The sequence below is a fragment of the Balaenoptera borealis genome, assembly GCF_965194805.1.
Source record: "Balaenoptera borealis genome assembly, chromosome: 2".
NCBI classification, from domain to species: domain Eukaryota; kingdom Metazoa; phylum Chordata; class Mammalia; order Artiodactyla; family Balaenopteridae; genus Balaenoptera; species Balaenoptera borealis.
The window spans coordinates 121,005,020-121,019,653 of record NC_138867.1 but is presented as its reverse complement, the minus strand read 5'-3'; the positions used below and the strand labels follow the sequence as shown (position 1 = coordinate 121,019,653).

General features: G+C 44.2%; 2 protein-coding genes across 3 annotated transcripts in view; one reads left to right on the top strand and one right to left on the bottom strand.

Annotated features, from left to right (window-relative positions):
* Window positions 1-14,634, bottom strand: part of LOC309624566 (uncharacterized protein) — a 404,937-nt gene that overhangs the window by 59,316 nt on the left and 330,987 nt on the right. The gene's annotated exons all lie outside the window — the stretch shown is intronic.
* Window positions 4,716-14,634, top strand: part of FGF1 (fibroblast growth factor 1) — a 103,234-nt gene continuing 93,315 nt past the window's right edge. For both annotated transcript variants that reach the window (XM_082382801.1, XM_082382802.1), the window contains exon 1: window positions 4,716-5,127. The gene's annotated coding sequence lies outside the window, so the exon portion shown is untranslated. The remainder of the gene's footprint in view (window positions 5,128-14,634) is intronic.

Genomic DNA, 14,634 nt, shown 5'->3' with positions numbered 1-14,634 from the left:
TTGAGCTGGATTTTAAAAATCTATATACTGTTTATAAGAAACACATCTAAAACATTAATTTTAAAATGTTGAAAGTAAAGGGTAGACAAAACATAAATATTAAGCAAAATTATATTAATATTTATAGTATATATTAATATCAGACAAAACATATTTTCAGTCCAAAAGCATTACTACAGCTAAAGAAGGATACATCATAATGATAAAAATTTCAATTCACAAGGAAAATAGAGTATTATAAAATTTGTATACATTTTATGATGTGGCTTCAAAACATATGAAGCTAAGATGGACAAAAATCACAAGAAATGACCAGATAAATAAGTAAGGATATATAGATTGAACGTGATCAGTAAACTTGACTTTGTGGAGATATATACATATATACATATATATATATATATATATATATATATGTATTTTGCACCCAGCAATTATAGAATTCAGGTTCCCCAAATATTTATGACCCTCACCTCCTCACCTTCCAAGCAAATAATAGGACTAAAATTCTCCACCTCATTTTATGTTGGGTGTGGCCATAAGACTCATTTTGGCCAATGAAATGTGAGTAGGAGTAACTGCCAGGTGCTAGTGTAACAGGAAACATCTCTCCCCTTTCCTTCCTGTAAGCAGAGGGCTGGACCTCCCTCAGTCTGGGCCCTCAGCTGAGGACGACATGGAGCAGACCTGCCCAGCCAACCTACACATGGACATGTCCATGTTGATGTATGAGAAATAGACCTTTGTTACTTTAAGTCACTAAAATTTGGAGATTATTTATAAACGTAGTATAACCTGGTCTATCCTGACTAATACAAGTAGAAAAAGAAAAGGACTGCTTTTCAGGCACAGAGGTGAGCCTGTCTTGAAAGAGTATGGTGTGACAAGTCCTGGTGAGTTCACTATGACTTAAGCTCTGGGGAGGGGGAGTGGGAACAGGGCTGTTGCAGGAAGAGCGGCTCCCAAGAAAAGCCCATGAAGACTGGCTGGAGGCAAGTTTTGAAGGACCCTGGGTTACTAATAAGGAATGGATACTGTCTTGGAAGTTTTTTGAATGTTCTCCAGAAGTTGGTGACTGGCTGAATATCGGTAGTAACTGAGAGGATGAACTGGGGAGAATCTAACTGTTACAAAAGGAGGGAATTAGGTGGGGGACTTTTCCCAATGAACATGTTACACATTTTTCCCCACTTCCTAGAGGTAGCCATTTTTAAGAATTTGGTGCGACTTTCCCCAGCAATTGCATGCACAAGCACACACACACATAAACCAATTTTAAAAACACAACTCAGATCAATCACATTTAACCTGCTATTCTGAAAATTTTTTCCAGTTAATATCTTCATGGTTATTTTCTGTGTCATCTCAAAGAAATCTGCCTCTTTCTTTTTTTATTGGCTGCTCAGTATACCATTGTATGGATGTACCAAATGATGTAGCTATTCCCCTGTGGACAGACATTTAGGTTGTTTTCACTCTTGCAATGTTGCAGCAACCATATTGTGAATCATATCCATAGATTTTTGTCTCTTTTTCTACAGACAGCAAGACCAGTTTTGCCACCATTTTAATGGTGAAACGTTTAGGCTGGGTAACAGGAACACACCCAGGTAGGCCATTTGAGATGACAATTTTGGTTAGGGGGTGCCTGGTATGCCTCGATTATGCCCAGAATGGTGTCTTGAACATAGTGGGTACTCAATATGCACCTGTCGAATGAAAGAATGGATGAATAGGTCCACATCCACTGTAGACACTTGGACAAGGCCTGCACTGCCCTCATCTATAACAGGCTTTCTCAACCCCAGTACTATTGACTTTAGGGCCAGCCTGGATACGTTGTTGTGGAGGGCGCTATCCTGAACACTGCAGCATGTTTAGCAGCAACCCTTGCACATACCCACTAGATGCCGTGAGCACAACCCCAGCTGCAGCAACCAAAAATGTCTCCAGAAATTGCCAAATGTTCCCTGGGGAAAATTTGGTGTCAGTGATTTTTTTTAATATGGACTGTATTTGTGTAAGGGCAAAGGCCCTTTCTAAAAACAACTGACTCTGCAAAGGTTGATCCTATTCCCCAATCCTCCCACATTAAAATGGCCTTTCTTCCTGGGTTTTCACAGTCCTTTCATAGAGATTGCTGAATACCTTTTTCTGGCTTCAGACCTTATTCCTAACATCTCCACCATGAGTTAGGTCAATCTTTGTAACATACAATCTTCATTATACATTCTCTCATCACTGAATACCCCTCCTTGGAAGTACTTATCAAATGTGAATTTTTACATTTATTTGAGAAAGTACTAAATTAATCTGTTTCCCCTCACTCAATTCCCTAGAGGGACTCATAAGTAAGAATTTGGCATGTCACATGTCGGTTTTTGCTCACCATTTTTATATCTAGTGCCCAAAACAATGCCTGACAGATAGCAGATGCTCAATGGGTGTTGGCTGGATGGGTGGAAAGATGGAGGGATGGATGGATGGTTGGATAGATAAGAGCCTATTATCAGTCAACAAGGGCCACCCCTAGGCTGCAATAGTCTGTCTTCACCCATTTTTGCCCTAGTGCCTTCTAAAACAATTTTGAAAAATAATGTTACTTATACTCACATTTAAAAACTGACGTTAAATGTTCACCACTAAGTTCATATGGATTCAAGATAATAACTTCCAGCATATTGTAAATATTGGAATTAAAAAATTAAGCTGTGGGCTTCCCTGGTGGTGCAGTGGTTGAGAATCCGCCTGCCAACGCAGGGGACACGGGTTCGAGCCCTGGTCTGGGAGGATCCCACATGCCGCGGAGCAACTGAGCCCGTGAGCCACAATTACTGAGCCTGCGCGTCTGGAGCCTGTGCTCCGCAACAAGAGAGGCCGCGATAGTGAGAGGCCCGCGCACCGCCATGAAGAGTGGCCCCTGCTTGCCGCAACTAGAGAAAGCCCTCGCACAGAAACAAAGACCCAACACAGCCAAAACTAAATAAATTAATGATAAAAAAAATTAAGCTGTGACAATATTCTTTAAATGTACCTATTAATCTGTTATTTTTATTTCTAATATTCTCTACAACTTTCACGGTACTCTCCCTCAAATTCAAGGGATGGAAGAGACAAAGTTGTTAAATTAAAAACTGCCTTAATTAGTTATTAAGGGAAGTTGAATTAAATTTTTAAAGGAAGCTTCCAGTTTGAGAACCTGGACCTGGAAATTTTTACATTCAGGGATATGGCTCCTTAGTAAGATTTTTGAAGAGTGAGGGGTATGCTTTCCAGTAAAGGTAGGATTATTATGAACACAGACATGTTCTCAGGCAAATCAGTTTTAGGAAAAGGTACCTAAAGAAACTGGGAACCTGGAAATTGTTTCTCTAAAAATAATCCCTGGTGTGCCCACTGGAAAGTCTTGAAGACCACCATCCTAGGGGTAATGCATGCTAGTGGCCAGCAGAGGGCAGTGTTGGACAAGCTATTGGGCTCCATCTCCCTGGCTCTCCCTCAAGGTAGCAGACAGAAAGGGCAATTCACCTTGGATGCAGTGGGGACCACAGCCTGGGCGGCCCCACCCAGTCCTCTCTGGTGTGTGTGTGTTTGCACAGTGAATTATTCATAGGAAACTGGCTCCACGGAGAATGGAGGCCACAGACTCTCCATCCTGTACCTAGAATCAGGGCCTGGGACTGTAAACAGATGAAAACCTTATTCTTTTTCCCCTTCAGAACTGAGTTTGGGAAAAGAAATTGAGGATTGAAGTCATGGGTCTGAATCTAATGTGAGGTTTTTGTTATTCTTCTTATAAAATGAAAACAACAGTGAAATCTCAATAATTTATAGCTTCAGGAGACAGGGAGCAAAGTGACCGAAAGTTCCTGCCCTTCAGTCAGACGATGGGGGCTGGGATCTCTCTCCTTGGCAAGCTCACCTTCCCCAGCCTCTGCCTCTCTGGCTGTCAGATTGGAACAGGATTACTTTCCCCACAGAGCTGTTGCGAGGATAAATGAGACAACGCGAGAAAAGAGCTCAGCATGAAAACGGCATTTAGCAAGGTCTCAAGAAATAACAGTGGTGATGGCGAAGATGATGATATGGAATTGGCACTTTGTCAGGCATGAGGGTTTCAAAGCTTCCCATTCAGGTCTGAAGAGGAAGAACCAGAGGCGAAAACCCAAGCTTTTTAAATATTTTAAGTTTTACAAGCCTAGGAATTAGAAGCAGAAACAGCCAGGGGAAACAGCCAGAATCAGTGCGATTCAGTGTTAGAGACTCACTCCTCCACATCGCTCACAAGTGCCTTCCAGGGGTGGGATCCCACCCAGTGCTGGTAAGAGGGTCTCTGTGTCTACAGCAGTGTGTAGACGACGGCCAGATGCGTGTTGACTGTAGGACATGCCCACCAGCCTCAGATATAAAAGCTGTGACTTTGTTCGTTAGATTGATCTTCTGTGAAACCTCAAAGGGTGGGGACGAACTGGTTAAAATAAAGTTAGTAATTTGGACTAATAGCTCAGATATATTAAAACTAAGGTTCAGAGCAAGCCCCCCTCCCCCCCCTTCTGCCTTATACCCAGAAAGGTAACAGGGACTAGTTCAGAGAGAGGCACGGAGACAACTTGGATGAGATAACTGCCCTTTCACCTGGCAGCTGTCCAGCCCCCAAATAGCTTTTGTGTTTGGTCCAAAAATAAGATCACATGAGAGGGGGAGAAATAAATACACAAGTGCTTGTCCTTGGGCTTTCTGTGGGTACACCAGCCGCACTGGTAGGGACCCCATGAGGGTGGCCTTACAACGCATGCCCCAGGCTCCCCAAGGCTGGGGAGACCACCTGGATCAGGGCGGGTGTGGTGTGTGGTGTGCACACAGCCCTTCTCTGGGGGCTCCCTGAGCTCCATACACATCAGAGAGGGAGCAGGAGAGAGAGAACAAGCAGCTCCAACAGCCTGGACTCCAGGGGAATAAGGGCATTGCCTCCTTTGGTGAAGGCCACTCCCTTCTGATGGAGGATGGGAGCTCCCTTCCTCCCGCGGTGGCCTGCCTGCAGCGGTCCTGGTAGGACAGTGTGGATGCCGTAGGCTGCACAGCTGCCATCACCCCAGAAAGAAAGTGCCCCAGAGCCAAAGTACAGAGGTGAGTGCATCCGTTTCTCCAAGGGGCTCCGATGGCTGTGGACTTTCCGCTTGGCTTCAGGCTTGCGCTCTGCATGAACGCTCCCCCCCACCCCCTCCCCGCCTTCTCCCTGATCTGAGTCGGTGGCAGGCTTGAGGCTGTGTGATGGATGCTAGACTAAAGCATTCCTGTACTCCTTTCTCTCATTCGGAGGCCAGCTTGCTTCCCGAAAGAACTGGGTGAGTCGAATTCTTAGCAGGGAAGCAGGAAAGGGTTTCTACAAAGTGAATTATCTTTGCTGAGATCCAAGAAGACATTTCCCAGAAAATCATTAGACAAATCCCATTGCAGTAATGCTAATGCTTAGTTTTTTAAAAGCTCTGCATCGAATAGGAAATAAATAAAAGGATGCCAGCTGATTCCCTGTAATTGGGCAAAAGGGAGAAAATACAAATGGCATCTGCAGAGCTTCCTTTCCCCTCACCCCCCTTCCCCATCTCTTCCTGACGACTTTGGAACCCTGCAAAATATACTTAACAGATCCAAGAACTCTCTTTGGCTGAGAAGAAGAAGAATAAAATCAAGGGTTTGGGGAGAATTGCTCTGTAAGCAGAGTCAAGGGGTAAAGAAGAATGACATTTTGCAGAGTTTTGGGTTCTCCTTCTAACATCTCTGCCACCCGAGCAGGTGACATGTACCTGTGCCTCTGGAGGGTATGGATAGGTGTCCCCATCGCTTGCACACGCATACCGTTATTCCTTGACACACACCACCCCTCGGCTCAGGACCACAAATATCTATGCTAAGGGTAAGCCAACAGAACACTGCTGGGAACAAGATAACTCCTTGAATAAGTCAAGATTCTTCTAGTGACAATGGACTGAAATCCAGTTTGAAGAGACTTAGACAAAAAAAAAACAAAACAAGGGGAAAATGTTTTCCTCATGTAACTGAAACAGCCAGGGTTTTGATATGGTGGGATCCAGGTACGCAGATGATATTATCGTGAATCTGTCTCTCTCCATTTCTTGCTTTGAATCCCTGTGTCATTCTACTCCCAGGAAGACTCACTCATCCTGGTGGTAAGATGGCTGCCAGCAGCTGGGGGCTGACGTCCTACTGGCCCAGCCATCCTACAAGAATAGGTGTTTCCCTTTCCCAACAATTCTAGCTAGAGTCTCAGGGTCACATTTCACAGAACCAATGTGGGTATTGTGCCATCCCTGCCATGGGGGTGTAGTCATCCCCACCCAAAACCACATGGCCTGAAAGCAATGAAAGGCTGGGTTCCCAAAGACAATCAAGGGGGCTGCATGCAGGATGGCCAAGGTCATTGGTTGTCACTTTGTACTGCTTTTTTTGTGATCGTCTAGATTAAGAGCCAAAGCTCCTCCAACATAACCCCTCTTCTTTCCTCCCTCTTACACTCCACAAAAATGTATGTGTGACAGAAAGTCTCATAGAAAGGATAATTACTAGTAGAACAGGTGACTAAAAGACCCCATGGTATGTCATCCCTAGAGACCCGAGAGTGGGAAAGACACCAGAAGGCTTGTCTATGGCTCAGTCTCCAGACTACCCACCATGCCCAGACCCACTGGGCCCCCAACCTGCTTGTGCTCCCACGGGCCTCCCCTTCCCTTCACCCACCCTTGCCCACTTCTTCCTCCCTCTGCTCTGCTAATGTGAACCCATCTTGCCTTTCAAGGGCCAGACTCTGTGCTGCCTCCCCTCCGAGGCTGCATCTGGCCCACCCAGCCTTTTCTGTTCGCTCCAAACTGGGACAGCGTTGCCCCTCGGCATTGCAGTCCACTGTTTACCTGTTCTTTAAGAACTGCATGTATCTTAGTTTCTCTCCCAGCTTGAATTTTACATTCCTGGGGAAAATTAAGTTTCATCCCCAGCCCTCCCTGTGGTGTCTAACACACATTAGGTGCTTCCAACCAATAAAAATAAATAAAAATAAAAACAGCCTCCCTAAATAGCTTAGAGAGGATGGCTAGATTACTTGAGATCCTTAATTCTGATTGTATAAGTAATATAATAACTATGACAAACACCGATGGAGCTCTGAATGTATACTGGAGCCCCTAACAGGCATCATCTCAGGTAATCCTCACAGTGACCCTACGAGGTAAATACCACTATTATCCCCCATTTAACAGATGGGGAAACTGAGTCTCAGAGAACTTAAGTCACTTGTCCTAGATCAGAGAGCTAGTAAGTGGCAGCCTGGGAGTTAGAACCCAGGCAAGCCTACCATCTCCTTTCCTATTAGATTCCTCAGTTACATGTTTATCAGTGGTACTTTCTGCTGCCTGATTTGAGAGAGCGAGGGGCACAGGTGATTGGTCAGAGAGCAGGAGGAAGTTCAGATATTTTAGGCCCCTCTTCTGCCTCCGGCACTCCCAGTGCCTCTACAGGGGGTTCGCCCAGGGATGAGGGGTCACACCCCTACCCCAGAGCCAACAAGAAGGTCAGGGGCAAGGGAATTTCACAAAAGGAGGTACCTCTGGGGCTCTGCAGAGAGCGAAGTGCTTTTTGATTAAGTGAGTTCTTAGATTAGAATGGTCTTTGGGGAAATGTTAGCTGGAGGGTGGGCTTTAGAATTTGTCTGCCCATCTGGCTGCCCATCACTAGGCATGGCCTTGTCCTTTCTCCTGCCCCCTGAACAGGGTGACCAGGCCAGAGGCCTCCCTCAGAGGGCAGCTTGCAGGATTTGGAAAGCAACCAAATTCACCAAATTCAGATCTCAAAGGAAACCCAAATCTTAAGTAAACGGTATTTTTTTTTTATAACGTCTGTGCCTCTGCATCCAGCCACTGGCCTCTTGGCTGATGCCGTCACCTGTGGTGCTGGGAGCCCTTGGTCTGAGGGTATCTTGTTTCTCTGATGCACATGAACCCTCTCCTGTGGGTTAGCACCTTCTCAAGAGCAGATCCTATTGGGTTTATGCCATTAATCCTCACAGTATCCCTGAGAGGCTCAGAGAGCTGGCATCCGCACGAGTGAGGCACAGTGAGATGAAAACACATCCCCAGTTACACAGAAACAGGGAGGGGCCCAGACTCCGGGTAGCGGGCCTCTGAGGTCTTTAGGATCCAAGCCTGCTTGCTTCCCCATGCGGTCATGATAGAACAAAACTAAAACCAAAAGAATTAAATAGGCTAAGTAATATGCTTTGGGTAAATATTTAAGAGAAAAACCACCGCTAGATCCAAGAGAAATAAAAACAAATATTCACACAAAAACTTGTATACAACACAAATGTTCCAGCACCATTACTCATGATATCTAAACAGAGGAAATAAGCCAAATGTCCATTAATTGATGAACAAATAAAATATGGCATACCCATCCAGTGAAATATTATTCAGCAATAAAAAGGAATGACGTTCTGATAAATATGGATCAAACTACAATGTGGATGAACCTTAAAGACATTATGCTTTATAAGGAAAAGAAACCCACACTGTATGATCCCATTTATATGAAATGGCCAGAACAGGCAAATCTACAGAGGCAGAAAGTAGACTGGGGGTTGGGTAGGCCTGGCGGGAGGGCAGGGATGAGGAATGATTGCTAATGGGTATGGGGTTTCTTTTGGGGATGACAAAAAAAGTTCTAAATTAGACAGTGGTGATGGTTGCACAACTTTGTGAACATACTAAAACCACTTAATTGTATACTTGAAATGGGTGAACTCCATGGTATGTGAATTACATCTCAATAAAATTGCTCAGAAAACCCCCAAACCATGGTTAATGAAATAATGAACCCAGTGACAGGGCTTTGCTGAAGGATGTGGTCTATACCCCGTCTGCTCTGATAAGCTTATGTCTCATCCCACCACGCTTGGCCACAGGCCACCCATTCAATTCAAGTGGAAAGAATATAGACGGAAAAGATAGGCTCCACAGATTTCTCCCCAGAGTCTAAACTGGAGGATCTTTTTTCTTCTTTCTTGTACAGATCATTTTAAATTTTATGGAATCAATCTCACTATTCTATTTTTGTTTCTGGGTTTCAAATCATGCTTCAAAAAGCATTGATGGTAAATCTCATTACCTAATGCTTTCCTCTAATGCTCTTCTCTAATGTTGTCCTCTAAGGTTTGTCTTATTACATTTAAACCTCTTATTTAATTGGGAATTTAAATAACAAACTGGGGATCCAGGTTGTTTTTGTTTGTTTTGCCAAATAGATAGCCAATGATTAGATCAGGAGTTTTAAAATTTGAGATTAAAATGGACTTGGGGCATCTTGTAACTTCCTGAAATTCAGTATGAAAAAGTGTGTGTGTGTGTGTGTGTGTGAGCGTGTGTGTTTGTTGTATACATTCCAATGCACCAACGCCTAATCCAAGTCAACAGGACAGTTGTTAAACAATTACAGGGGAGGCCTGAGTGATTACCCATAGGGAAAGTTCTCTGTCACATATGAAGGGAGAACCCCACCCCCTTTGGCTTTGACGTGTTACTGAGGCAGAGAACGAGGGGTGCCTCTCACTGGCTCCCTTGGGCCTATAACACTTTAGGTTTCGGATCATTTGCTGACAGACCAATGGAGCTGATACATCATTTTAGCTGACAGAACTTGGGGCCCTCCTGTCACAAAGAATTGGAGGAGGTTTCCTGTCCAATAAATATAAATAAATGATATAGTGAAAATAAAACTGCCATTCCAAAGAAAATAGCAGATCCTTCCGTGCAGACTCATGTGTTCACGCAATAGACGTATAAGCAACACCCACTGTGTGCCAGGCACTGTCTAGACTGGTGGTTCTCAAAGTCTGGTCTGTGGACCAGCAGCGTCAGTATCACCTGGGAACTTGCTAGACATGCAAATTCCCAGGCCCACTCCAGACCTACTGAATGAGAAACTCTGGAGTTGGGGTACAGTCATCTGCGATTCTGATGCACATTCAAGTTTGAGAACCATTGGTCCAAGTACTGGGAATATAAGGGTGAAAAGACAGATAAAATCCCTGCTCTCCTCATGGACTTTACATTCTAGTGTGTGCGGTAGGAGAAGACAGACAACATATAAGTAAACAAATAACTGAACATGATAATTCTCAGCTAGTAAAAAGAATCTATGAAGAAAAAGAAAAGATCTATGAGGGGCTGATTTCGAACAGGTGGTCAGGGAGGAGGGTCTGAAATGAGACCAGAATGATAAGGAAGGGCCAGCCATGTAGAGAATCAAGGGGCAGAAAAGAAATGCATGCACTTCAGGCAGAGGGAACAGTAAGTACAAAGGCCCTGAGGTAGGACCGCACTTGGCCTGGATGAGGAACAGTGAGGCTGGAGCACAGTGAGAAGGAGGAATGCATCGGGGATGGATTTGGAGAGGCAGGTGGTGACAGCAAGCTTAGCTTTTGTTCTTAGTGCCAGAGAAAGGCACTGGGCAGTTTTGACCAAACAGAAACATGATCTGATTTACCTTTTAGCAGGATCCCTCTGGAATGAACTGTAGGGGGTAAGGGTAGAAGCAGGGAAGTCGGCGAGGAGGTATTGCAATAATGCAGGCAAGGAATATTGGCACTTGGATGTACCAGACCAATGTGCAAAGATCTATTATTAAGTGAAAAACAAACAATGCAGGACACTGTCCCCAGTAAATTGCTTTTAAGCATACACACATTCAGGTGTATAAAGACATTTCTGTCCCTCAAAGGATCCAGAAAAAAAAGTAAATAGTGGTTATCTTGGGAAGAAGGGGGTTAGTGAGGGTCATTTTATACCTCTCTGTACATTGTGCATTTTTAACATGTGCACAAGGCATTACTTTTATTTAAAGATAAAATATTTTAAAATAAAAATTGAAAAGCTGAGGTCGAGGAAAACATAAAATAGGCAATGGGTGACCAATATCAGAAAGAGGAAGCCTACTTCTCATGGGTGTGACCCTCTCTAATTAGGCATCCTCCCCTGAAGCCGCTGAGAGCCAGGCTGACAAACTGGGACAAGTTCCTGTTCTCAGGTTAGAGTGGGATCAGAGCGAGGCACCTTCTCACTTGAGGACCTCTGGACCCCATTTCTGTCCTGTAGCTCTGGTGATGTTTGTGTCTGTCGGGTCTCCTTGGGCAACGAATACAATTTCCTGTGACTGTCTGCTGTATTTCCCTGTGCCCTATTTGTCAAATTGCTCCCCTCTGTCATCTTGGCAGCTGGTTCGCCAGGAGGCCAGCATGCCCTTCATTTAATTGCATGATTGGGCATAAACAGAAGGAAATACTTTACTTCGGGGAGAAAGTGGCAGGCAGTATCTGATTTCTCTTGTCAGCTGATTAGGATTTGTTGAGTCCGAGCAAGGTCAAATGAGATTAGAAAGAAAATGCAGTGTGTCTGGTATGCATTTCACATAACTGTACCGTTTATGTAAACAGGATGTACGAAGGGGAAATTTTAAAGCAAATACTGAATGTCAGCCTCAAGATTCAAGAACAAGAAGCCAGGGCTTATGTGTTATGCCGGGAGAGAAAGAAAATTTATTTTCTGGGACATTTGGAGTCCTGCTGAATCTATCACGCTCTGATTCCTTTTTCATGTTGGTGCAGTTAAAAAGTGACAGTTTTACGTCTGCTTTTCAGAGGCACTGAGCACAGAATAAGAAAAAACCGAAGAAACGCCCCATTCTACCTTTCTCGTCCTTCTAAAGCTCTTATAAGAAGTTTAGAACCACTTTCTGTAATAGCTGCCGCTGAAGTGCTTAGTAGTGAGTCAATCTCTTAGGACACGGAAGGAAAAATCTCACCTCCAGCACCGGCCAGAACATTCTAGACATGGCTGACTCTGGCCAAGGCACACCTCTGTGGATAAACCTACCCGGCTTCTACTAGGATTTTTGTTGGTCCTCCAAATCTGTCATTTTCTTCCCTTCTCAGATCCACCCTCTGCAGTGCTAGTAAGCACGCATATAAAGTTTTAATCACTTAAACACCTTAAATAGTTTTAATGGCTTTAAAAGTGGTCTAAACGCTTTGAGGGAAGATATGGTTTCTGTTACACACTCTCTATAGGATCTAGCATCTTGTGAATGCTTAGTAAGTGGCTCCGACAGCTATTATTTCCATGGACTATTTCCTAGCCCAGAGCTGGAAGGCTATTCTGAGGCCAGACTTTTAAACTAGGAAACGTCCTGTCCCTTCCCATGCTAAATAACAGAGGGGCCAGGAAGTATTAACATTATCATGTCTCATGACTCCAAGTATCTGAACATATATTATTTAAATGATAAATCTAGATGTGGTACACACACACACACACACACACACACACACACACAATGGAGTACTACTCAGCCATAAAAAAAGAATGAAATAATGCCATTTGCAGCAACATGGATGGACCTAGAGATTATCATACTAAGTGAAATAAGTCAGAAAGAGAAAGACAAATACCACATGATATCACTTATATGTGGAATCTAAAATACGACACAAATGAACCTATCTATGAAACAGAAACAAACTCACAGACATAGAGAACAGACTTGTGGTTGCTATGGGGGAGGGGAGGTGGAAGAGGGATAGAGTGGGAGTTTGGGATTAGCAGATGCAAACTCTTACATAGAGAATGGGTAAACAACAAGGTCCCACTGTACAGCACAGGGAACTATATTCAATATCCTGTAATAAACCATAATGGAAAGGAATATGAAAAAGAATATATATATGTATAACTGAATCACCTTGCTGTACAGCAGAAATTAACACAACATCGTAAATCACCTATATTTCAATAAAATAAATTTTTAAAAAAAGATAAATCTAGACACTTCCATTTCAACATGGAACTTGAGGGAAGTTAAACCAAAACATTAAAAAATTCAATATTGAGGAGAATTATATTACAGTAAGTACTTTAAGGAACTGAGGAATCAGTTCCCAGTATTTGGACGGGAACTTTGCCGAACAACACCTGATATGTAATAAAGAAATTGGTTTATATCAGTAGCTAGGGGTTGTATTTGCCTAAGAGCTGTGTGGTTTTTTTGGCTTTTTTTTTTTTTTTTTAACAGCATTTCACAACTAGATGTAATGGAGAAATAACACTAAAATAATGACTTACACTTGCATTACCGGTGTTCAAGGTGCTGTCACATACTTGGGCACATGTGACTGTCACCATAATCGTGTTGGCTTGCGGGAGAGACGTGGCTCGGAAAGCCTCATGAATCTCCTTCAGGAAGGAGGGAGTCAGAGCCCTGAGACACTGAGCAGCCCAGAAATGGTCCACAGCACTGTGTGGGCAGGTGCAAGGGTGCTAGCCTGAGGCGGGAGACCGGGTTTCAGACCCGGTGAGAACTTAGTAACTACGGGGGCAACCTGGGTGAGATGCTGAGCTGTATCTCTGTCCTCGGTGTTTTTAGGGTGTTTCCTAACTTTACAATCTATCATTCCATGTGGTTAAAAACAGTTCACCTGCCCCCTGCATGCAGCAAAGCAATTCTCCAATACTGAGAAGATGACTGTCCGAAATATTTTCATCTATGATCCAGAGGTCCTTGGGAATCGTGCAGATGCTCGAGAAAATTACTACTTTTTAAAAAGCAAATTATTAGGACCTTTGAATATGCGGAAGTGGCAATTCATGGAGGTTCCCGTTCATAAAGTTTGGAGAAATCAACTCTTTCTGTACCTCTCAAGTCCCTTTTAGGAGAGCTGTGGCTCCTCCGTTATCGGAGCTGTGTGATGTCTGTGCCTCTAGTTCTGTCACAGGAGGTGAGCTTCTCTGAGCCTGTCCCTTCAGAGGCACATGAAGGCTCCCTGATGAGTTTGGAGAACAGTTTTCCACCCCCACCTTCCCAGAGGAGGGAGAGACCAGTGAGCATACTTCTAGTTCCGACAGGTCCATCTGTACCTCCTACCTGAATCACCAGGTGGGCAGGCTTGCGCACACACTCTGGGACACCTCCCAGGCTCATATCCCTGCATAAGCAGGTAGGACTCCTCATCAATTACAGGCAACTATTCATCATGTTTCCATTTGGTCTCTTCAAAGACACCTCCTGAGCTGTATCCTTTCAGTCCAGTTTCATTCCTCACCTTGTAGCCAAAGAGTTATTATTTGTACAGGCAGCTTCCTCTCTCCGTTACCCCATCCTGGCCCGGAGCACAGAGATGATGCCCATGGTCCACTGAAGAAATCCCCACCTGATGATTCGCCTAGTTCAGCACGGACAGGTTTGACCACTGGTGAGGAAGGGCAGAAATATTCTCTCTGCAGCCCCTCCCCAGCCCTAAACTGCATGGCCACTGCCTCGAGCAGCTTTGCAAAAATGGGAACAGCACAGACAGACACACACACACTGCCACACACAGACATCTACACCCTGTGCAGGGATGCCAGATGCCAGAACCGAAAAGGATTCCCTTTCATCCAGCAGCCTTCTGATTGCAGAGGAGTGTCTCTGAGCCGTGACCCGCTGTTTCCCTGCCAACTGAGGCCTCAAAATAAACAGGAATCTGCTCAGACAGGCTAGTAGTCCATTCGGCTCAGCCATTTGCCCCAAGACAAACCA